General features: G+C 44.8%; 1 long non-coding RNA gene across 2 annotated transcripts; it reads left to right on the top strand.

Annotated features, from left to right (window-relative positions):
* Positions 1–4,882: 4,882 nt before the first annotated feature.
* On the top strand, positions 4,883–22,957 carry LOC134480569 (uncharacterized). Of its 2 annotated transcripts, none has more exons than XR_010054968.1 (2): positions 4,883–5,045; positions 22,557–22,957. It is a non-coding gene; the product is annotated as an uncharacterized LOC134480569 (long non-coding RNA). The 2 variants fall into 2 exon arrangements; XR_010054969.1 differs by lacking the exon at positions 22,557–22,957 and adding an exon at positions 9,209–10,690 and having other exon boundaries at positions 4,903–5,045.
* Positions 22,958–23,024: the final 67 nt, after the last annotated feature.

Genomic DNA, 23,024 nt, shown 5'->3' with positions numbered 1-23,024 from the left:
GGTGGCACCCTTCCTCTGGTGGTTACCCCTTACTATAGATGCTACACACTGGACTATTACAAGACACCGATTCATACCTACTATGCTCCTAGCAGTGGCAGTTTGTGACTACATAGGAACTCATTAGGGACAGGCCACCACCGTCAGAGCTCCCCCTCCCCCACACTCTCTGCATTGCTCTCAGACTGTCATTTCTTCACTGCCCTCTGTCGCCATGTGTTAAGTGGATGCTACTACGACAGAGTAGACATTTCTTGCCTATACGTGCACACCATCTCTGTGGGGGAAGAGGGCTGTTCATAATGCTCCTGGGGAGAAATGAACAGAACAGGAAAGAGATACTTAATCCCCTGCCTTTCCTAAGTTGGAGCCACCTTACTATAGGATGTGATGTAATATAAAGACACAGGGATGGGACTCAGGGGTATAGTGTTTGCCTAGCGTGCATAAGGCCCTGGATGTGATCCTCAACATCACACACACACACAAAAGAAAAGACAAAGATGGGGTTGGGGATTTAGCTCAGTGGTAGAGCGCTTGCCTAGGAAGCGCAAGGCCCTGGGTTCGGTCCCCAGCTCCGAAAAAAAGAACCAAAAAAAAAAAAAAAAAAGAAAAAAAAAGAAAAGACAAAGAGAATCAATAATGCATTAAATATCATCATCCCTGTGTTCTACATCCATGACTTGGCCAACCATGGGTTGAAAACAATTTTTATGGCTTGGCGGTAAGAGTGCTTGGTGCACAGACATGAGGACCTGAATTCAGGTCCCACATGGAAGTCAGTTATGGCTTTGTATTCATGTAACTGCATGAGGAAGAGCAGCAAAGACTGATGAGGCTTCCTGGCCAGCCAGCCTAGCCAAATAGCAACAAGATGCAGGTTCAGAGTCTAAGAGGACAAGACAGAGAGTGACAAGGCAGGACACTCAACATTTTCCTCGGTCCTCCATGTGTGCAGATGGATGCTCACTGGCACGAATAACAGGGGGAGATTTATGGAAAACAATCACTTCTACCAGAGACTGAAAAGTATCCCAGGTTGGTTGAGAAAGGGAAAAAAATGTGTCTATGGTGGTTTGAATATTCTTGGCCCAGAGAGTGGTACTACTAGAAGATATGGCCCTGTAGGAGTGGGTGTGGTCTTGTTGAGTGGGTGTGGCCCTGTTGGAGTGGGTGTGGCCTTGTTGGAGTGGGTGTGGCTTTGTTGGAGTGTTTGTGTCACTGTGGGGGTGGGCTATAAGACCCTCATCCTAGCTGCCTGGAAGTTAATATTCTGCTAGCAGCCTTCAGATGAGGATGTAGAACTCTCAGCTCGTCCTGCACCATGCCTGCCTGGACACTGTCATGCCCCCACCTTCATGATAATGGACTGAACCTCTGGACCTGTAAGCCAGCCCCAATTAAATGTTGTCCTTGTAAGAGTCGCTTTGGTCATGGTGTCTGCTCCCAGCAGTAAAATCTTACTATGACAGTGTCATTTAAGTTTTAGAGAGTGAGCCATGCAATCAGCCAGAGATCAGAGCCTCATGCAGGCCCCCCCCCCATGCAGCCCCAGAGAGGCATGTAGGGACCCAGAGGAGGCAGTGGCCATCCCCTCCTCTCGAGCAGCAAACCTGGAGCGGAAAGATGTAAGAATATCAAGACCCAGCAATGGCTTGGACATAGAAGGGGCCAGGGTGGATAGTGACTAAACCAGACTGAATAAAAAGGTGTTCTCAGGACTACAAAAGTGCCTTGGACCCAATGGTGACCCCGAGATGGAATTTCTCTCATCCCAGGGGGGAGGTGGCACAAGACACAAGCTAACTGTGAAATTGTTTTGACTGACGGAAGAGATGCGGAATTACTACTCCTACATCAAGAAGGAGGTCTGCTTCTCTCCTGCAAATGCTCAGAGGCAGCTTGGCCCAGGCCCCAGATATCTTGTGATCTTCTACCCTCAACATCTCATCAATTAATATAACTGCAAAGGAAGTGCACGCTCTGCACCTTTCTCAGAAGACAGACGATCTGCAAGGAAGGCTGGGAGATGTCGTCCTCCAAGATATCCTGCAGAGCAGTGGTTCTCAACCTTCCTAATGCTGTGGCTCTTTAATACGGTTCTTCATATTGTGGTGACCCATCCCCCACATCCCCAATCATAAAACTGACTTTTCTAAATCCTCACCTGTTCCCTCTCCATCCCCTTGAAAACACGGAGTTCTGAAAGGGTTGTAGCCTGGTATGTACTTCATATCATGGACTCATTCCTTGCACCAGCCCTTCCAAAACTCTGGTGTTACCCAGGAAAAGACGCCTCGTTGGCATTCATACTGATTTATGCAAAACCACAGACAATAAATAAGGTCGTGATTCTCTTTTCACAATGAATCTTAATCCAAATTCCATTTTGTCTTCAATATTGCCCAAAGCAAGGATGGGTTTATGAACATTAGATCTAGGTAGTCAATATTTATTTCCCTTCTCACGGGAAGAACAACAATGCACCTGGCCTGTTTTTGCTCTGGCATTTATTAAAGTTCCTCTGACGGTGTCTTTCTCTCTAGTTCTTAATTGGGATCTTAAGGAGTTGGGATTCGTCGTGAGTCTATTCTAATATGTGTAGATGATGTTTTGGTATTTTAAAAAATGAGTAAAGGAGGGGCTGGGGATTTAGCTCAGTGGTAGAGCGCTTACCTAGGAAGCGCAAGGCTCTGGGTTCGGTCCCCAGCTCCGAAAAAAAGAACCAAAAAAAAAAAAAATGAGTAAAGGCTTAAGAGTGATTTTTGCATATTTATTAAAGACCTGAGCTCAGGAGAGACATAAACCCTTCAAAGAGGAACTACAATCAGCTGCAACAACAAAAATCCCCTTGCTTATGATGTACCATACCAGAGAAGGCAAATCTCATGGTGTTAAAAGGAGAAGCATCCAGAATTCCCCCAGATTGATAAAATGACTTTGAGCAGTCCTAGGGTAGGGGTCTACGTCACAGGAAATTGGTACTAACCTTTCTCACATCAAATCCCCTTTGCATGAATTATGTCTTAGGTTCTTGGACCTCTACCCTAGCAAAATAAACATGAAGCCTTCTGGGACCTAAACACAGCTCTAAGGTGGCATCTGAACAGGGGCACCTAATTAACGTAAGCCCTTTTCCCTTGTTGTTCATCAACCATCTGAATTCAGGGAGGATTGATCAATTACACGGGACTCATCTGGGGCCCACTTGCTTTTCTCTTAGCTTGTTTTTAATTGGCACAATTGTAGGTATTAGTGATGCACAGAGTGATGCTTGCACGCACACACATGCAATGCAAAAGTAGTCAAGACCAAGCATTTAGCATTTGCAGTGGCATCATTAGCATTTCCTTTGTAAAATTTTGACTTCTTTTTAATTACATGTAGGCATGTGGCAGGGGTGTATACACACCTGACTGCAGGTAGTACGGGAAACCAGAGGAAGGTATCACTCCTCCTGGGGCAGAAGTTACAGGCAGCCATGAGCTGCCCAGTGTGGGTTCTGGGAAGCAAACTAAGCTCCCTTGCAAGTACTTGTCTGCTCAGACATCTCTCAGCCTCCGTTTATCCTTCCTCAGTGATGGGAACATTAGAAATCCAACCTTGTAGTTATTCTGAAATTGAGACTTGAGTGCTATTATTCAGTCCACTGTGCAACTGTAATAGAACCCCAGAACTTACTTCTCTGAGCTATTACTTGGTGTGTGTTGTTCATTCTGTCTTGCCTCCTGCCCCCCACCCACCACCACCCCCAACCCCGTGTCCTCCCTAGCTTCTGGAAAGCTCTATTCCTGCCCCTGTGAAATCAGCTTTATCTCAAAGGACTTTTCCTTTGGTTCAGTAACCTTTAGGCTTCCCTTTGGTTCGGAACTAAGACACAGTCTCCTCATTCAAGTATTACACTCCAGATACACTCCAGGACTGATGTTCTCGCAAACCACAAATCACAATGCCCAAGATTCTAAGGGACATCTCATTCAAACCACCAGGCTTGACCACCTTGTCCACAGCTGCCACTACCTCTGTTTGCCTTCTGTCCCACTGTCGTCTATGCAATCTCTCCTCAGACTTACACATGGAGGCTATACTCTTATCCCTCCTTGGAATATAATATCCCTGAGAACTCTGTCATTCTTAACAGAAACACTTTTCTCTCCATTCATAGATAAACACAATTGTTTCCTAAAGCACCACCTGGCCCCTTTCTCTGCTCCATTCCACACACTTATTTTCAGATGGTTTGTCCTCATGCCCTCTTTGCTACAGTTCTCCCTTAGATGTCTTTGTTGATGTCCCCTGTTCAGAGATCACCGTGGACATGTCTATAGATGAGCCATCTGGGTTTAAAACTTACTTCAGTGAGGAAGAACACAAGCCATAGAGAATCCTGGGTTGTCTCAGCCAAAAAGAGAGAAAACCTGTTACATAGTGTCTTTGGGTAATTCCAGGGAGAGCCTAAGGGGCAGAGTTACACCCCAGACCCGATGTTCTCACAAACCATGAGCTTCTGACTATTCATCATCCACAGGGAGAGGAGGCCAGAGCAAGGATCCGGCCCCTTTGTCTTCTAAAGAAGGTGTTTGGTTGTTTGTTAGTAACAGAGCAACTTTGTTTCTCACTGTGCTTAGACGGTGTAAGGACTTTTTTGTTGATGGAGGAAATGAAGCATTTCTCAACTAGCTGCCCAGCATTTCATGCAATGGTTTGATTTTCCTATCAAATATCACTGTCACTGCAAAGCACTAAAGCCAGCTGTTTCCTGTCCTTTGCCCTGCACAACTGCTCAAGTCTGTATAACAGTCACCTGTTGGGGTAGAATTTTCCTCTAATGAATAAATATTACAAGGGACCAATCACTGGGCGAGGAGTAGGCGGGACTTCCGGGTTTGGAAGCGGAAGAGAGAAGGCAGGAGGATTTCTAAGGTAGAATAGTTTGTAAAATTAGGATGCTAGATTCTGCGCCAGCGACTGTTACCTGTTGATTCTAAACTTAGATTGTGTGGTGTTTTCCTTCACACGGTGACTCAACTGGGTTCCAGAGAAAGGTACAGCGGCAGAGTGTGGGCTGTTTGCTTTTTATATTTCAGGCAAAAACCTGTGCCCTATGTCTTATGCAGATTGGTTACCCTGTTCCTCAAACAACCCTGACCTTGTTTTATTTGTGACTGCTTGGAATTTACCTTTGAAATACAACATATTTCTAGCAATCGAAACCAACTTAAACTGCTAAATTAATTGTGCATGCTTAGATATACCAACTAGGGAAGAGGAAGAGAACAAAGATTTCAGCTGAGAGTTGATGTTTGTTTGTTTTTAAGACAGGTTTTTCGTTTGGTTGTTTTTTGTTGTTGTTGTTGTTGTTTTTGTTTTGTTTTGTTTTGTTTTAAATGCAGCTCAGACTGTCTGGAATTTAGCAACACTCCTCCTGCCTCAGTCTTCTGAGTGCAGGAATTACAGGCATGAGCCACCACACCCAGCCTTTGATGTGCCTTCCACGAAGTCCATGATGCTGGAACAGATTTTCCTTCTTTCTCCCTTCCTGCCTGCCTGCCTGCCTGCCTGCCTGCCTGCCTGCCTGCCTGCCTGCCTGCCTGCCTGCCTGCCTGCCTGCCTTCCTTCTTTCCTTCCTTCCTTCCTTCCTTCCTTCCTTCCTTCCTCCCTCCCTCCCTCCCTCCCTCCCTTCCTCCCTGCCTCCCTCCTTCCCTCCCTTCCTCCCTCTCTTCCTTCTTTGGCTTTTTCAGACGGAGTTTCTCTCTATAGCCCTGGCTGTCCTAAAACTCACTCTGTAGACCAGGCTGGCCTCAAACTCAGAGACCCACCTGCCTCTGCCTCCTGAGTACGGGATTAAAGGCATGTTCCACCTCCTGACTTCAAAGAATTTTTTCTACATCAGTAGTATCCTTTATTTAGCAAGGGATGACAAACTAAGACCTTGTATGTGTATGTGTGTAATGCATACGTGGGTGAAGTATGTGTCCATGTCTGTGGAACCCTAAGACAGTCTTGGGTGCTACTCCTGAAATCCCATCCATTCTTTTTGGGAACCAGGGTCTCTCACTGGCTAAGTAGCTTAGGTTGACTGGCTGGTGGGCATCTCCCTGGGACCGGAATAACAAAACAGATGTGTTCTGGAGATCACCTTCGGACAGGTCCTTGGGTTTACAAGCCAAGTGCTTACTGATTCCCCAAACTCACCAAGCTCACAGTCTCACCTATCTCAACATCTCTTTGACTGGCTTTTATCAAAGGGAAAAAGGCTGCAATAAGGAGCTGGAGACGGCTGAGCAGTTAGAGCATTGACTTAGCTTGCAGAGGACCAAAGTTCAGTTCCCAGCACCCATGCCAGGTGCCTCCCAACTGCCTGTATCCCAGCTGCAAAGATCGAGCGCCTTCATTTGGACTCTTTGGGCACCTGCTCTAGCAAGTGAATACCACACACACACACACACACACACACACACACAAACACATGGGCACCTGCTCTAGCAAGTGAATGCCCCCCCTTACACACACATAAACACACAAACACATACATATATACATACATACATACATCACTAAAAAATAAAAAAAAATTTTTTTTTTGGTTCTTTTTTCGGAGCTGGGGACCGAACCCAGGGCCTTGCACTTCCTAGGCAAGTGCTCTACCACTGAACTAAATCCCCAACCCCTAAAAAAATATTTTTAAGTGGAAGATTAAGCCAGTAAGATGGCTCAATAGGTAAAGGCCACTTGCTACCAATCCACCATCCTGAGTTCAGACCCTGGGACACACTTGGTAAGAGGAGAGAACCAGTTCTACAAGTTGTCCTTTGACCTCTACGCACCCATTAAGGCATCTGCACTTGCTCTCTCCACCTCCTAACCCCCGTCTCTCCACTCTGTCTCTTCTTTCTCTCTCCTCCATTTCCCCTGCCTCTCATACACACATACACAAGTATAATTTTTAAATGTTTTAAGTGGAAGGGCATTCAAAGGCAAAACTCTGAGCCTCAGGGAACACTTCAGTGGACCACCATATCAAAAAAGGGCCCCATTAACCCAGACTAGGACCCCTATAATAAAGAAAACAATAACACACTCAAAAGAGGCATCATGAACTGTCTGAGACAAGCTCCTGATTCAAAATACAATAAAAAGCAAGAAAATTAGAATTCTCCCTGCAGATAAATATTTGGGTCTTTTGGAGATGATTGACTGGTAATGCCAAAAAAGTTGAATACAGGATTTAGCAAAAACGCTTCTCTTGATATTACATATGATCGCAGAAATCAATGGGCAATAGTATGAGATTGACATAAGCAGGCTGATTTTAGGAGAGTTTGCTGAGGACGGTTCTAAAATGTGTGATACCTGCCAGTGACACAATCCTGGCAGGAATCGTTTGGGCCAGAGCAGGGACCCTCTGAATACTCCAGATGGACTACACAGGTATTCCTTCACTAGGCTATAAATGCACTCTGGTTACTGTCCAATGATTATCAGAGCAGAAGCTCATCTTTACCAGAGAACTACCTGTCTAACTATGGCAAAATAATAATAATAATAATAATAATGATGATGATGATGATGATGATGATGATGTAAAATGGAAACATGTAAAGCCGTGTGTGTTTGTGTGTGGGGTGTGGGTGTGGGTGTGCAGGCACATGTATGCTATGTCTCTGTATGGAGGGAGGCCAACTGAGGACATCAGTAGTCCGTGTATCACTCTCTGCCTCTCTCCCTTAAGACATGGCCTCTTGCTGAACCTGCAGCTAGGCTGGAACCCAGCCAACAAGTCCCAGACATCATCCTGTCTCCTTCTCCCCCAGTGCTAGGGTTTTACAGGCTTCTGAACAACTGAACCCAGCTCTTTATGTGGCTTCTAGAAATTCGGGCCCAGGTACTCATGTGTGAGCAGCAAGTGCTCTCACCCACTGAGACATCTCCTGGGTTCTCTCTGTTTAGCTTTGGAAATCCCAAACTAAAAGGGACACTCATTTTACAAGTAATGTTAACAAAGAGCTTAAAACTTTGTCCTTGGGGTTGGGGATTTAACTCAGTGGTAGAGCATTTGCCTAGCAAGCGCAAGGCCCTGGGTTTGGTCCCCAGCTCCGAAAAAAAAAAAAAAAAAAACCAAAAACTTTGTCCTTTACTCAGAAATGCCTCATTTATGGTCCTCAGGGGAGCAACAGGAGAAACAACAGAACCCTAAGATGTGGTCATCAAAGCTGTCACAAACCTCATCTTCTACACCCTAAAGTATTACCACTACCTCTGATGTTTGTGAGCACTCCAAACCCCCTTGGAGTACCCCTTTATTAATTAATAACAAATCTTTATGTGTTTGCAAATTTATTCCTAATCTTATATCCTACCTGTTGAATTGTTTCTCCTAAAATGATATATTCAAGTCCATACCTGATAATGTGACCTTATTAGAAATGGGAATTTTGCAGATGCTATCAAGTTAATATTAGGTCATACTGGGCTGTGGTTGGCCCCAGACTCAACCACAAGTGTCCTTATACATTTGTTCACCGAGACCCACATAGGAAGTAAGGAGACCATATGACAGGCAGGAGACCCGGCGACATCAATGCCTGCCAGGAACCACTGGAGTTAGGGAGAGGCAAGGGCAGATTCTCCTTTAGAGCCTTTAGACATCACATGGCTCTGTGGCGTTGTGATTTCAGGCTTCCTTGTAAGAAACAAACCTTTGTGGTTTTAGGGCACCCAATCTGTGGCATTTTGTCATGACAACCCTACGAAGCTAATAACTACCTTCTTGCAAGTAGACATAATTAATTACTGCGAGTGCCTCCCATGTGAAAGCGTTTCGTGGTAGCTTTAGTAGGAACACACAGATACTCCTCAAGGCAGATGGAAAGGACCTGGCCAGCATAGTTAGTGAAGCTCAGAGCAGCCAAACTCTGAGGTAATGGTCCTTAAATTCTCCCTTCCTTCCTCAAAAAATAGAGGTCACCTCCTCCTGACTAACAAGTTTTCCGTTCCGTCTGAGGCCTGAAACTGGAGGTTTTCAGGAGTCTGCCACAAATTTCCTACTTCAGAGATGGACAGCAACTTCCCAAGATGGTGGAACAAAAAAGGGTGCCTGGAGTGAACAAGTTTTATCCATGGTGACTAAACAAGATACATTTGTTGTCAATGGTTCTCCGTCAGTACTGAGACCCCTTAAAACAGGTTTCTCTGAACTTCATTTCAGATACCCCTGGTCTCCTGACCCAGACTGCGGCTGCTGCTCTGACACCAGTGGATCTGTGACTCTGTAATCCCTTCATTGACGCTGTTAGGAATGACAAAAAGAAACAAGCAGACAAAACCTGATCCTTTAAATACTTCAAAAGGAAAATTCTCTTTAAAAAAAACCCTTTCTGGAATTCAAGTTTCCTTCAAATCATTCATGGCAAAGGACTAATTCCACAGACAGTTTGATCAGTCCAGCCTATTTAATCAGGAATAAGACCCAGGGCAGGGGATGGCCGACTATGGCCGTGTGTTGCTTTCACAGATGCTTTAGCCTGCTTTGAGGGGCCTGTGTGATTCCACCTGTGGCATCTGCCTATCTGTAGGACATTGGCTCTTACTTCTCCACCACACACTCATGGATCCTGCATATTTGTAGCAACTGTTAGGATCTTTGATATCTAAACTGCCATCTTCCACACTTCATCATCCAGCATGTCCAGAAGCAGCCCCCACCTCCATCCTCACCCTCAGTGAAGGTCAGTTAGAACCCGCTGGGAAAACTTGAGGAGAAACAGAGACCGTTCCCTCTTGAGACAGATTCTAGCAGCTATGGTTCCCACCAAAGGAAAAAGAGCAACAGGTACACTGAGGTGAAACCTGCTGGATTTTAATAGAAGTCACAAAGGACATTCAAGCTCTGTGAGCACAAGGAACCAGGCTAAATTCATGGGTCATGGTTGTCACTGGTGCTTGCATAGTCCTTGGTTTTTGTTTTCTTTTTTTTTTTTTTTTTTTTTTTGGTTCTTTTTTTCGGAGCTGGGGACCGAACCCAGGGCCTTGCGCTTCCTAGGCAAGCGCTCTACCACTGAGCTAAATCCCCAGCCCCGGTTTTTGTTTTCTTAAGAAGTCAAGTGGGACCCTTGGGCAGTAGCAGGAAGTCAAGCCTGACCTTGGGCAGTAGCAGCAAATCAAGCAGGACCCTTGGGCTGTAGCAGACACTCCCATCGCCCACATGAGTACTAGAGGGTAGAGTACACCCTGTAAGCTGTCTGTCTCTCTCAGGTGGATTTTGGAACATTTTTTATTGCCTGGGTTTCACCATCTTGACTGATGGCTTCTAGCTCTATTATAAAGACTGTCGTTTTATCCTGATCATTGTGTTGCAGTTGGTTGGTGTGTCCCAACCAGTCTTAAATGCTTCTTTGCCATCATAGTCCTATCAGCGTTTCAACAACAACTGTTGTCACAACAGGAGGAGACGGGAAGATGAGTACTGGATCAACACAGGCTTCAGGAAGGACTCTATTCCCGCCCTATTAATTGCTAGATCTAAGCTTTTTGTTTTTGTTTGTTTTGTTTTTGTTTGGGAGACAAAGGCAGAAGAACTGTGACATCCAGACCAGCCTGGGGCTACATAGAAAGATATTATATTAAAACAACATCAACAAAACCCACAGAAGCATAACTTTAAAAAATCAATAAAGTAGAAAAATATGTATATTATGATTAATGTCCAGTAGCCTGAGGAAAATGGAAGAAATAAGAAAAGGAATGGGGGTTGTGGAGAGCCAGTCCCTGGCAGTCAGAAGGAGGCCAGTCAGGGAAGTGTGCTATTCTTCTGTTAGACTAAACCATCTTTCAGAACCCCGGGCTCAGACAAGGCACTCTAAGTCAATAATAAAATGTGAGAAATCAAGGACATTCATAATGCCATCTGTCTTAGTCAGGGTTTCTATTCCTGCACAAAACATGACCGAGAAGCAAGTTGGGGAGGAAAGGGTTATTCAGCTTACACTTCCACACTGCTGTGCATCACCACAGGAAGTCAGGACTGGAACTCACACAGGGCAGGAAGCAGGAGCTGATGCAGAGGCCATGGAGGGGTGCTGCTTACTGGCTTGCTTCTCCTGCCTTGCTCAGTTTGCTTTCTTGTAGAACCCAGGACCACCAGCCTAGGGATGGCACTACCCACAATGGGCTCTCCCACCCTTGATCACTAACTGAGAAAATGCTTTACAGCTGGATCTCAAGAAGGCATTTTCTCAAAGGAGGCTCCTTTCTCTGTGATAATTCTACCTTGTGTCAAGTTGACACACAAAACCAGCCAGTGCACCATCCAAGCACAGAGAGAAACAAAGTCGCTCTGTTACTCACAAACTACCAAACACCTTCTTTAGAAGTCAAAGGGGGAGGGATAGCTCTTTACTGATTAGAACTTGATCTTCACTCTGGCCTCCTCTCCCTGTGGATGATGAATAGTCAGAAGCTCATGGTTTGTGAGAACATCGGGTCTGGAGTGTAACTCTGCCCCTTAGGCTCTCCCTGGAATTACCCAAAGACACTATGTAACAGGTTTTCTCTCTTTTTGGCTGAGACAACCCAGGATTCTCTATGGCTTGTGTTCTTCCTCACTGAAGTAAGTTTTAAACCCAGATGGCTCATCTATAGACATGTCCACGGTGATCTCTGAACAGAGGACATCAGCAAAGCCATCTAAGGGAGAACTGTAGCGAAGAGGGCATGAGGACAACTCATCTGAAAATAAGTGTGTGGAATGGAGCAGAGAAAGGGGCCAGGTGATGCTTTAGAAAACAATTGTGTTTATCTATGAATGGAGAGAAAAGTGTTTCTGTTAAGAATGACAGAGTTCTCAGGGATATAATATTCCAAGGAGGGATAAGGGTATAGCCTCTATGTGTAAGTCTGAGGAGAGATTGCATAGACGACAGTGGGACAGAAGGCAAACAAAGGTAATGGTGGCTGTGTACAAGGTGGTCAAGCCTGGTGGCTTGAATGAGATGTCCCCTAGAGTCTTGGGCATTTGAATTCTTGGTCCTATGTGGCCTTGCCGGAGGAAGTGTGTCACTAGGGGTGGGCTTTGAAAGTTTAAAGACTCCCGTTTGCCATCTCTGCTCCCTGCTCGCTATTTAAGATGTGAGCAGTCAGCTTACAGTTGCAGCTGCCCGAGACTTGAATGAGGAGCACATATAGGCCAGAGTAAAGGGCAAGGTTATTATTTAGGAAATCATTATGGCTAGAGAAGAACAGAGCCCTAAGGCCAAGTCATGGAAACGCACCAGGCTTGATTACAAACACAGGGCTGGTGGGGGCGGTGTACACAGGGGTGGCGGGAAGGGCACCAGGCAGGTACCACAGGACCATGGTTGTCAAGAAAAGGATTTGACTAAGGAAACACTACGACTCCTGATGTCATAGTAATTCCTGTTAGAAGTGTCTTTCATTACCTCTCCTTTCTGTTTTGGTAATCATTCCTAAGCCGCCTTCCTGGTGTTGAGAGGCTTTCTGAGCTGTAATGTAGAGAGGCTATAGCATCTCATAGTTTTACTGATGAAGGCACCTTCCTCCTCCTTCCAGAATATTGGATGGGCTCTGATATCAGATCTTTGTAGCTTCTGGCTCAGTCTTTGAAAACAATTCTCCATGTAGGAATTTGTAAGTAATCCTTGCTTTCCCCTCTCCTTGGCCCAAATCACCGAGTGCAAAATGTCCCCTTCTGTAACTGTAGCAGGGACACCTGTAAGCACAGGACGTTTGGGATAATGGGACTAGCTCACATCTAAAAATTAAAACAAATGAGGCGTCTAGAAGATTCCACCAGCACTCCCACACTTCCTTTCTGTCCATTTCCCTACAGTCCACCTGTCTTGTTTTACCATCCGTTGGTTCCTTTGGTATTGTTTAGTTTTGGGGTTTTTCCCCCTCTTCGTGGGACATGTGTGTCTTCCATTTTGGAACATTTCTTTACATTGGCTCAGTCTCCTTCCTACACGGCTACCTTCGCACGTCACAATTTCTTCTCAGGTTTCACCTTTACTGCTGCTTATGTGTTAAGAGGTCCTGAGGCAAGAACCCCCGAGTTTGGCGCTTTGCTTAGCCCGAATGCCCTCTGCCTGATAGTGATCGCTTCTACCCCTCCACTCCTTCAATCTTGCCTCCCGCATGTCAGCTCTGCTTTGCTTCCCAGTGCAAGACTCTTCACTTCAGAAAGCCTTCTTCCTTTGTAAGTGATGAAAATGTTTTCTTTTTTCAAAACCTTCCGTTCCGCGTGCCTTTTGCGCTCCGAACCCTTTATTTCCTCCTATGTGATGTGTTTGATGTCTTGTGTGGAGGGCCAAAAAGCTCTTCATCATGGATGCTGCCTGCAATATGGAACCTCTTGATGTTTTCTAATCTTCCCCTGATTAAATTCATATAATGATTAATTCTGCTTATCTTTTGTAATCCCCTATCCTCTTTCTTACTAGGTTCCCCAGGTTTTTTTTTTAAAGGCCAGAAACAAAACTCCCTCTGCTGTTCTGTCTTTAATTACATATATTACACAGAAATAGTCTCCCACCCCCACCCCTGTGACCATTTTGGCTTTCTAAAATCACATTAAATATATTATTTGGAAAAATTTCAGTACTATATGGTATGACCATCACTTTGATGGTTACACTTGTCTCACTTCTAAAATTTTAAGTTTTCACAGAATTTTGCAGCTGGGGGAGACACTGTTCATGGTGATGTTTTCATGTTACAGACCAGGACATGAGGTCTAGAGAAGTCAATCAAAGCGTCTGTTCAAAAAGCAAGCAGCTTTAGTGGTGGAGTCAGAACTGGAAGTTTGGTCCCCCACTTCTGTCTGATGCTCTTTCTGCAACAGAACTATATTTCTGTTTAAAGTGTTATTTGTATTTGCTGGCCCTCTGTATGCCATTTTCATATTATGTGCATCCCTCTCCTCTCCCCTTTGGTATTTGAGCTTGAAATAGCCACAAAAGAGAAATCTCCCAATAAAAAAAAAACAAAAAAACACCCCATTCCTCAAAGTTGCTACAGGTCCCTGGAGTTAATATTGACAGAATGGCAGTAAGTGTCTGGATTTTATTTCCAGTTCTTCCTTCATTTTGGTGGATGACTGCAGGAATACTTGTCCCTCCATCTTCCTTCTCGTGTTGGAGTAACATTATAGAAAGACTCTATGGAAGACCCAATGTATCTAAAAGCAGGGATTCAGCACCATTAGGACATCCAATGTTGGGTGTTCAATCCACACATTTCATCTGTATGCCTCTCACATTAGTTAACGGTGGATTTCTAAACTCGTCAATAACCCCAGGACTTGGAGAACTTTAGTCTTTTTTTTCCTCTCATCCCCCTCCTCTTCTACTACCTTCCTTTCCTTTCTACAGTTTCGATGAAGAAAGGAAAAGAAAATGCTGACAGGCCAGACCTCTGGCCTTCTGTGGCTTTTCTCTGTGAGGTAGGGCAGCCAGATTCAGAGATCAAATGAGCAGTCTAGGGTCATGAGGATGCCTGCTCCTGTGGGAGGCTGAGGTGAGAACCGTTGGTCTTGAGCGTAGGCCTGTGTCAGAAAAAGGGATGTCTTCAACTCTCCACATGAAGTTTGAATGGCCTTTCTGATCAATGAGGCACACACCTTTGATCTTAGTCTTGACTCAAGTCAGCTCAGGCAGGAAGAGTGGGGGGATCTACTCCCAGGGCAGAGGCCTGCTTCATAAAGCTAAGATACAAATAGGATAGACACAGATCTGACTTGAGATAAGGGGCCAGGACCTAGGATGCTCTTGGGAGGAAGTCAAGAGAAATTTGTTCCCATTCTGCTGCTTGGCTATAAGAAATACCAAGATTACGTTTCTTAGGGGCACCTTGCCCCTGATCCTACATGCAGAAATCCCAAGGTTACATGATGCAGAGAGATATCTCTATCTCGCTCTCTTTTTTTTAAATTTCAAATTCCCTGAAAAGAGAGTTCTAAGTGAGTCAGGTACCTGGCTCTTCTATTGGTTCTAGAGACTGAACTCAGGTCTCAGGCTTATATGGAAAAATACTAACTGATGAAGCTACCTTCCCAGCTTGAGACCTTGTAGTTTAAAAATGATTAAACTGAGACTTAAGGTAAACAGAGGTAGTGAAAGACCCCCTCCCAGAAAGGAGGGGCCCAAGGCCCTCAACTATAGAAGTAAAAAATAAGTTTTTAGATACACAGATTCAGAACTAAAATAAGCCTGGGAAAGTTCAGATGTTTCCAAGCTTTGTGGGACAAGCTGACCCATCATTTAGACGAAACAGACCATAAAAGAAAACAAAATGCAGAAACCAGACTAAATTATGGACACTGCTCCATGGGCCACCTGACAGGAAAAAGAAACAGTCCCAGACCCCCCCGGAAGCCCTGACCACCATGTACTTTTTGCTAACTCACTGTTATGATTATAGCCAAAATAGGTAACATACACGTGAGCCTCATTTACTCCACCAATCACATCCCTGTAACCATGCATCTGCTTCTGTAAGCCTGCTTCTGCTCCCCAATGCCCTATAAAAACCCGTCCCTGGTTCTGCTAGGCGCGCCAGTCTTCTGAATTGACCGGGACGCCCACAGATACCTGTGCTTCCTGATCAATAAAAATCCTCTTGCAGATTGCAGCCTGTGGACTCGGACTGGTCATTGGGGCTTGAGGATCTCCCTCCTGAGGGAAGATTCTCACTGAGAGTCTTACAGTAGAATGCTGATAAATGCATATAGATTCGTGTGTGTGTGTGTGTGTGTGTGTGTGTGTGTGTGTGTGTGTGTACATGCGCTCTCCTCAAGGGTACCACCTCAAATTCATACATGCCCGTTATAGTGCTTTGAGTAAGAATGGCCCCATAGACTCAAATGTTTGAATGCTTGATCCATAAGGAAGGGCACTGTTAGGAGGTGTGGCCTTATTGGAGTAGGCATGGCCTTGGAGGAAGCGTGTTATCGTGGGGGATGGGTTTTAGGGTCTTAGATGTGCAAACTAGGCCTAATGTGGCACACAATCTCCTTCTGCTGCCTGTGGATCAAGATGTAGGACTCTTAGCTCCTTCTCCAGCACCATGTCTGCGTGCTGCCATGCCCCCATCATGATGCTAATGGACTGAACCTCGGAACCATAAGCCAGCCCCAATTAAATGTTCTTTATAAGAGTTGCCATGATCATGGTGTCTCTTCACAATAATAACAACAACACAACCTAACAGATCCTCGGCTACAATCCTCAAACATTTATATGTCGTCACATGGTATAAGTAACTGTCCTTGAAGTGTGTGTGTGTGTGTGTGTGTGTGTGTGTGTGTGTGTGTGTTTGTAAGTCAGAAGTCACTGTTGGGTGCTTTCCTCAGTCTCTCTCCACCTAATGTTTAGGGTGGAACCTCTAATTTAATCTAAAGCTCCCTGATTCAGCTAGCCTGGCTGGCCAGTAACGGATCCTTGACTTGGCGTCTGTGCCTGGCTCTTCTATTGGTTGTGGAGACTGAACTTAGATCTCGGGCTGATGCAGAAACTGCTTACCAATGAAGCTGTCTCCCCAGCCCCAGCCCTTGTAGTTTAAAGTGATTACGACATACTTGGTTTTCCAAGGTGGTAATGCTTACATGCGAGTAATAGACAGAGGGCATTGCTTCGTGCAGAGGAAGAATTCATGAGAAAAAAAGGAAAGCAGGGAGAAAAAAACGTATTACTTTTGTTTCATTTCAGCAAGAAAGCAGAAACTCTGGCATAGCCAATGTAAGCCTTAAGAAGGACTGAAAGTGATCATTTGTCAGTCAAAACGTGAGTGCAGAAGTAGATGAATAGTAGGATGTATGTATGTATGTACGTACGTATATATGTATGTACTTATATATGTATGTATGTGTGTATGTTTGTATGTATGTACATATGTATGTATGTATGTATGTACGTATGTATGTATGTATGTATGTTTGTGTGGCTTGTTTTCGTTTTTGTTTTATTGGTTGTGATCAAATACCTGGCAAGAAGCAAGTAGAAAAAAGAGTTTACTTTGGCCCATCGTATTGGAAACGGCATGGCGGTAGGAGCTTGAAGCAGCTGGTCATGTTGAATTCACAGGAGACAGAAAGAAATGAACATTGAGACTCATCCGGCTTTATCTTCCTTTCCTTTTTAAATTCAGGCTAAGCCCCACCCCAAAGCCAACAGTCAGGGTGGGTTTACCCTTTTCAGTCAGACTTCTCTGGAAATGTCCTCAAAGATAGGCCCAGAGATGCCCCCCACACACTGGGCGATTCCAAATGCAGCCAAGTTAATCATCAATATTAATGATCACAATTTTTAAAAAAGATTTATTTATTATATAGAAGTACACTGTAGCTGTCTTCAGACACACCAGAAGAGGTCATCAGATCCCATTACAGATGGTTGCGAGCCACCATGTGGTTGCTGGGAATTGAACTCAGGACCTCTGGACGAGCAGCCACTGTTCTTAACCACTGAGCCATCTCTCCAGCCCACAATCGCAATTTATAAGGAAGAAACAAACGAGGAAGACTATCTGTTGAACTCTTGTGTTCAGTACACATTATTTTCTATCCTTTCCTAATACCAAAAAATTACTAAGTGGATTTTTTGTTTTGATTTTTTTCCTGTCTTTCTCCCCCTGCCAAGACAGGGCTTCTCTTTGTACCCTGGTTATCCTGGAACTCACTCTGTAGACCAGGCTGGCTTCCAACTCAGAGATCCACCTGACTCTGCCTCCCAAGTGCTAGGATTGAAGGCACGAACCACCACTGCCCCGCTAAATTGAGTCTTTAAAAAAAATATTTTTAGTTCTAGTTGTTTGCCTGTGTCTCCATGTGGGTCTGTGCACATGCCTTCAAGTGCCCATGGAAGACGGAGTTGTAGGACTCCCTGGAAGTGAGTTATAGGTGCTTGTGAGCCACCCAGCTATTGGTGCTGGACACTGAACGCCAATCCTCCACAAAATCAGTAATCCCTAACCACTGAGCCAGCTCTCCAGCCCTGAGTCTTCTTAATTAAAGAAAACTTAAATACACGAGGGGGAAACAACTAACTGCAGGTGACAGAAATTAACAAAAGTTTAGAAGCTGAAACTCAGGAGGCCGTCTGTGACGTGACTGACTGGTAGGAAAAGCTGTACATTGAGGATCTCTGGTGAGGAAGCAGGAGGAGCACGTCTGTTTCTCTTAAGGAGGAAGGAAAACAAAGTCCACGAAGATCCCAGGCTTCCTCTCCAACTCCCTGGGAAGTAATCAGAAAAAGGTGTAAGCACTCAGGCCCACCTGCCTCCTTGAGTTGCAGGGAGGAAGGTGCCACTCTCATAAACAAGAATGTGGGAGAGAGAGAGAGAGGAAAGAGGAGAGAGAGAGAGAGAGAGAGAGACAGACAGACAGACAGACAGACAGACAGACAGACAGACACAGAGAGACAGAGAGACAGAGACAGAGGGAGAGAGAGAGAGGGAGAGAGGGAGAGAGGGAGAGGGAGGGAGGTGTGGAAAGGTTTGTATGCTGTGGAGAGAGACTGAATTGGAGATGTGATGACAGTGAGGACCAGGCTGATGTGGACTGCCAGTGCTGCCACCTGAAGCCATGTTGATGTCTGAGGGCCCTGCTGCCATTGGAAGCCATACTGATCTGGGCATCTTGCACTGCTGCACTTGACCCTGTTTCTGTTGAAGGCAAGGTCTGGTTCTTCCATAGCCAGGAGCTGTGAAGATGTCTATATTCCATGTTATTCTGTAGGCACTGCTGCTACTTGAGGCCATGATGATATTTGGATCAGTGCTGCCATCAGAGTCCATGTCTGGGTCCTGCTGTAGCCAGGGTCTAAGTAGATGTCCATGGCCCCTGATAACACCAAGGGACATATGGAGGTCCATGATCTGTGCTGCTGCCTGAAGCCTTGTTGATGTCAGTGGGCTGTGCTGACTCTGGGGACCATATTGATGTGAGACCTCCTGAGGCCACGTGTCCAGGCTGCCTCCAAGGGTCTTGTCTAGTTCCATGGTCCCACAGCAGCTGGGGTCTGTGCCAGAAAGCACTGGAAGTCCATGGTAGGTCCTCTGCTATCTGTTAAGGAGCAAGGAAGCTACTTTTGCAGTGATATTGATGATTGATGATGCACAGTTGAGAGGGAGGGACATAGAAGGCTTCTGTGATGACCCATTTCTCCAACCCAACCACTTTCCCCAAAGGGATAACAGCCTAAACAGGAAGCCTTCAAAAAAAAAAACTCTTAGAAAGTGTGATAAGGATGCTGAGGTTGGCCTTGCACAAATTGATGGCCTCGGGTGGGGAGCAGGAGGCAAATGCACAATATACTTTAATCATGTCTTTCCTCTCTCAATTCCTTCCAGTTCTTCTTTACCCCCCTACTCACTCAACTTTATGTTCTTTCTTTCTCCTTAAACAAACAAAACCAAGAAACACACACACACACAGAGAGAGAGAGAGAGAGAGAGAGATTAAAATAAACAGGCAAAATACTAATAAGACAAAGATGCCCAAACAAATCAAAATGAGATTTAAAAGTCTACAAAAATACCATTGAGTTAGTTTTGTGTTGTACAACTACTCTTGGGAACGGGGTCTGCCCTAAAGAGGGCTCAATATGATCACCTGGGTTTGTGTCTTTGTTTTTTCATTTTCTATTGTTCAAATCCAGAATTTGCCCTACTTCTCTAGAGGATCTATCCAATTAGTCACCTCCGTGTTGTCAAGTGCTTCGGACATTTCCAGTCCTTACTTTGAGTTAACTGTCGCATGTGACTCGGTTGGTCTTTTGTCCCTGAGACATTACCTCCTTTTGTAGAACTGTGTTTCTTTCTATGTTTTTCTACCTTTCTAACCGTGCATCCTTCTAAGTCTGCTTAGCTGGTTTCCCATCATCTTGACAACATCTGTAGAGGGTGCTTCATATTTCAGTCGTATGTGTTGTTTTTTACTTTCCTGTTATTCTTCTATTAACTTTACATCTACATGGCTGTAGTGGAAACATAAGGTTTCTTTGGAAAGTCAGTTGTGTTGGATGTTGTTTGCTGGGGCAAACACGTAAAGGAGTGTTTGTTTTCCTGAAATGGACACCGCTGGAAGGCTAAGGCAGACTCGTGAAGGAATGTTTTACTGAGGCAGACACAGGAGAAAGGGCGTTATGCTAAAGCAAGCATGCTAAAGGACACACGGTAAAGGATTCTTTGCTAACAACGCACATGTATCAGTCTGCCTAACATTGTGTAGTTGAGCTGCATTTGTTGGGACTTTACAGATAGAAAAGCAAAGCACCAAAAATACTTCTGGTGGTGTGCTGCTTCGATTTCTGGCTGCTTCCTCAGACTCGGGCTGATTGGCAGAGTGATGTCAGCTGAGACAGACGTATATGCTGAGGCAAGACCCATGGATGTTTGCAGGGAGTATAAAAAGGACCCAACAGACAGTGATGGGGCGCTGAGCTTGGCTTGCTTATAGACCTAGCTGACAATGCTTGTTAGTCTCTTGTCTTTGATGATCTTCTCTTAGCTGAGAGAAGCACAGCTGAGAACTTGAGGCCCTGGTCTCTCCTGCTGACTTGTGTTCAGGCTGAGGCCTGACTGACTTCCCTAGATAGTACTTCTGCTGCTGATTCGTGTTTACCATCCCAACTCTACCGAACTAGACTATTGGTATATGTCCATGAAATATTTGCGAATGGATAGAGCTGCTGCTGTTGACCTATGCCTGACCACACAGATGGATTTGCTCTGAAGAACCATTACTTAACCACCCACTTCCCCCGAATCCTTTCCTTTCCACTACCCTTAGGGGGTGGTGGGCTAGAAGGGAGGCTAAAGTGTTTAAGAACCTTCATTAAAAACAAGGTTGGAAAAAAATTAAAGTTGCATATGGCTTTAAGAACAATCTGCCTTCCTAGTGCTGGGGTTAAAGGTGTGCTCCACCATGCAATTTTTTTAAAGGAGAATGGCAGCCAAGAAACACAGAAGGAATGTGTAATTAGAAAACCAGTGTTTGCAACTCAATAGTTGATTGAGACTATTATCAATAGAGGCTGACTCGTTACATGACAAGTTATTGGCGAGGACACATGTTCCTCAAAGCATTGTCAGCTTATGACCTACACAGAGGAAAATATATTTTTATATTTAACTAAAGAAAACATCTGGCTGTTACCACTCAACCAGGTAACTCCACTTGTAGTGAGGAACCTATCCCTTTCACAATGATAGAATATTAAGAATATTAAGTGTAGAGCCTGACATGTTCCTGCCACTGTAGAGTTAGAAACAATAGAGACATTGTCCCATGGTCCCAAGTTTGAGAAGTGGTACATTGACCAGTGGCTACAGATGTCCCATTAGTGAATACAAATCTTAGTTTTGTTTTTAAGTATATTACTTTTTTGCCCAACGAGTTACCAAGCCACTATACTATACACACTTAAGTTATGTGGCCTTATTTATTTGTAATAACAGTGTTAGATATTTTGGTTTACAGATGATATGAAAAAAATTAATGAGCCATTATTGCTAAGAACAGAGGGAGTTTGAGGACCCTGGATAGTAGGTATTCATCCTGTATCAGAAAGCACACTGGAAGATATTCAGTCTTCTCTGATGTTATCAATATGATTCTCTGAGTCACTGTCTCCAGTCTTGGAATTCACTTTTTTTTTTTTTTTGATAGTTTAACTATTTAGCTTCCCTGGAAACCCTGTCTCTATTTTCCCAGTGCTAGGATTACAGACAAGCACCCACCCCTGCCTTGCATTTAGGTGGGTCCTAGAGATTCGAACTCAGTTCCTTATGGTTGTGTAGAAAGTTCTTGATCCCCTAAGCCTTCTCCCCAGCCCTAACTCTTGATTTCACATGAACAGAGATGAACCTTCTCTGCTCTGACCCTTCATGTATTTGAACTTCTCCTTTACAATGACTTCGTCCACCATCCTATTATCTATAGCGAGACTTTCTCAGACACACCTGCGCTATAATTAAGCTAGCTAACCGGCCACGTGACTAGCTGCATCAGTTCCCTTCCAGGACCCTTTCCCAAAACTCCTCCTTCTGCTTTGGTCTCTCTGCCCGGAAGTTCCGCCCCCTACTTCCTGCCCCGCTATTGGCTGTCAGCTCTTTACTACAACCAATCAGCATTGAGACAACCTCTGACAGAATTCTAGATTTCCTTTAGGCATAGAGAGATGTCTGACCTTCAAGTACAGAACAGGTGTGGAATTTATATGCTTACAAATATGTTCCATAGAAATGACAATAATGATATCCTGCCAGGATTTAGTCCTCTGCCAGGACAGAATGAACAACTGAAAATATAGAGACATGCCTTCACACAATGTGAAGAAAAGTTACCCCAACAATCATCATACCCTTGTGCCTAACTCAAAAATCGTCTGAAAGGTTTCCTACCATCCACCAGAACTATCATTTGACTACTCCCACCACCCCAGGCAAGTCCTCTTTTCCTCACCCCAGATTAGGTTCCACGTTGAGTCAAAATAATGGCTGCCTCTGCTCCCAACATCCTTTTTCTCCTTTCATCCTTATAGTGCTTGGCAAAACCCATGTCCTGGCTCGCCTGGACGATGACAAGACCTCAGTGCCTCTCACGGCTGCAGTGACAGATCACCGTACTTCACAGGACCATCATTCTCCCATCCTCCATTTGCCTCCTTAGCCTCCTATGTCTGGATACACTGGTACCCTACAGCCTTGCCATTCTCTGCTTTATGCTTCACAGTCCCCAGAATGTTCCCTGTCCTCCATTCTCTGCCCACGCATGTGCTGCCCTTGTGTTTCCCTAACAGATCTAATCTCTCAGTCCATACTGTAACTTTCCTGACCGGTTCCCGCTGTGCCCCTAAGATTGCTCTCGGATGGTAGCCCTGAAACCTATCCTGCAGCTGTTGGCTCTCTCGCCAAACATTAAAAGCTTTTTGAAAACAGGAAATCAATATGTGTGTCCATTGGCATATAGGCTGCACACTATGACTACTTACTGGGTCACAATGAATGTC

This window comes from Rattus norvegicus, chromosome 9, assembly GCF_036323735.1.
Source record: "Rattus norvegicus strain BN/NHsdMcwi chromosome 9, GRCr8, whole genome shotgun sequence".
Taxonomy (NCBI): Eukaryota; Metazoa; Chordata; class Mammalia; order Rodentia; family Muridae; genus Rattus; species Rattus norvegicus.
This window is presented reverse-complemented; position numbering and strand designations above follow the sequence as displayed.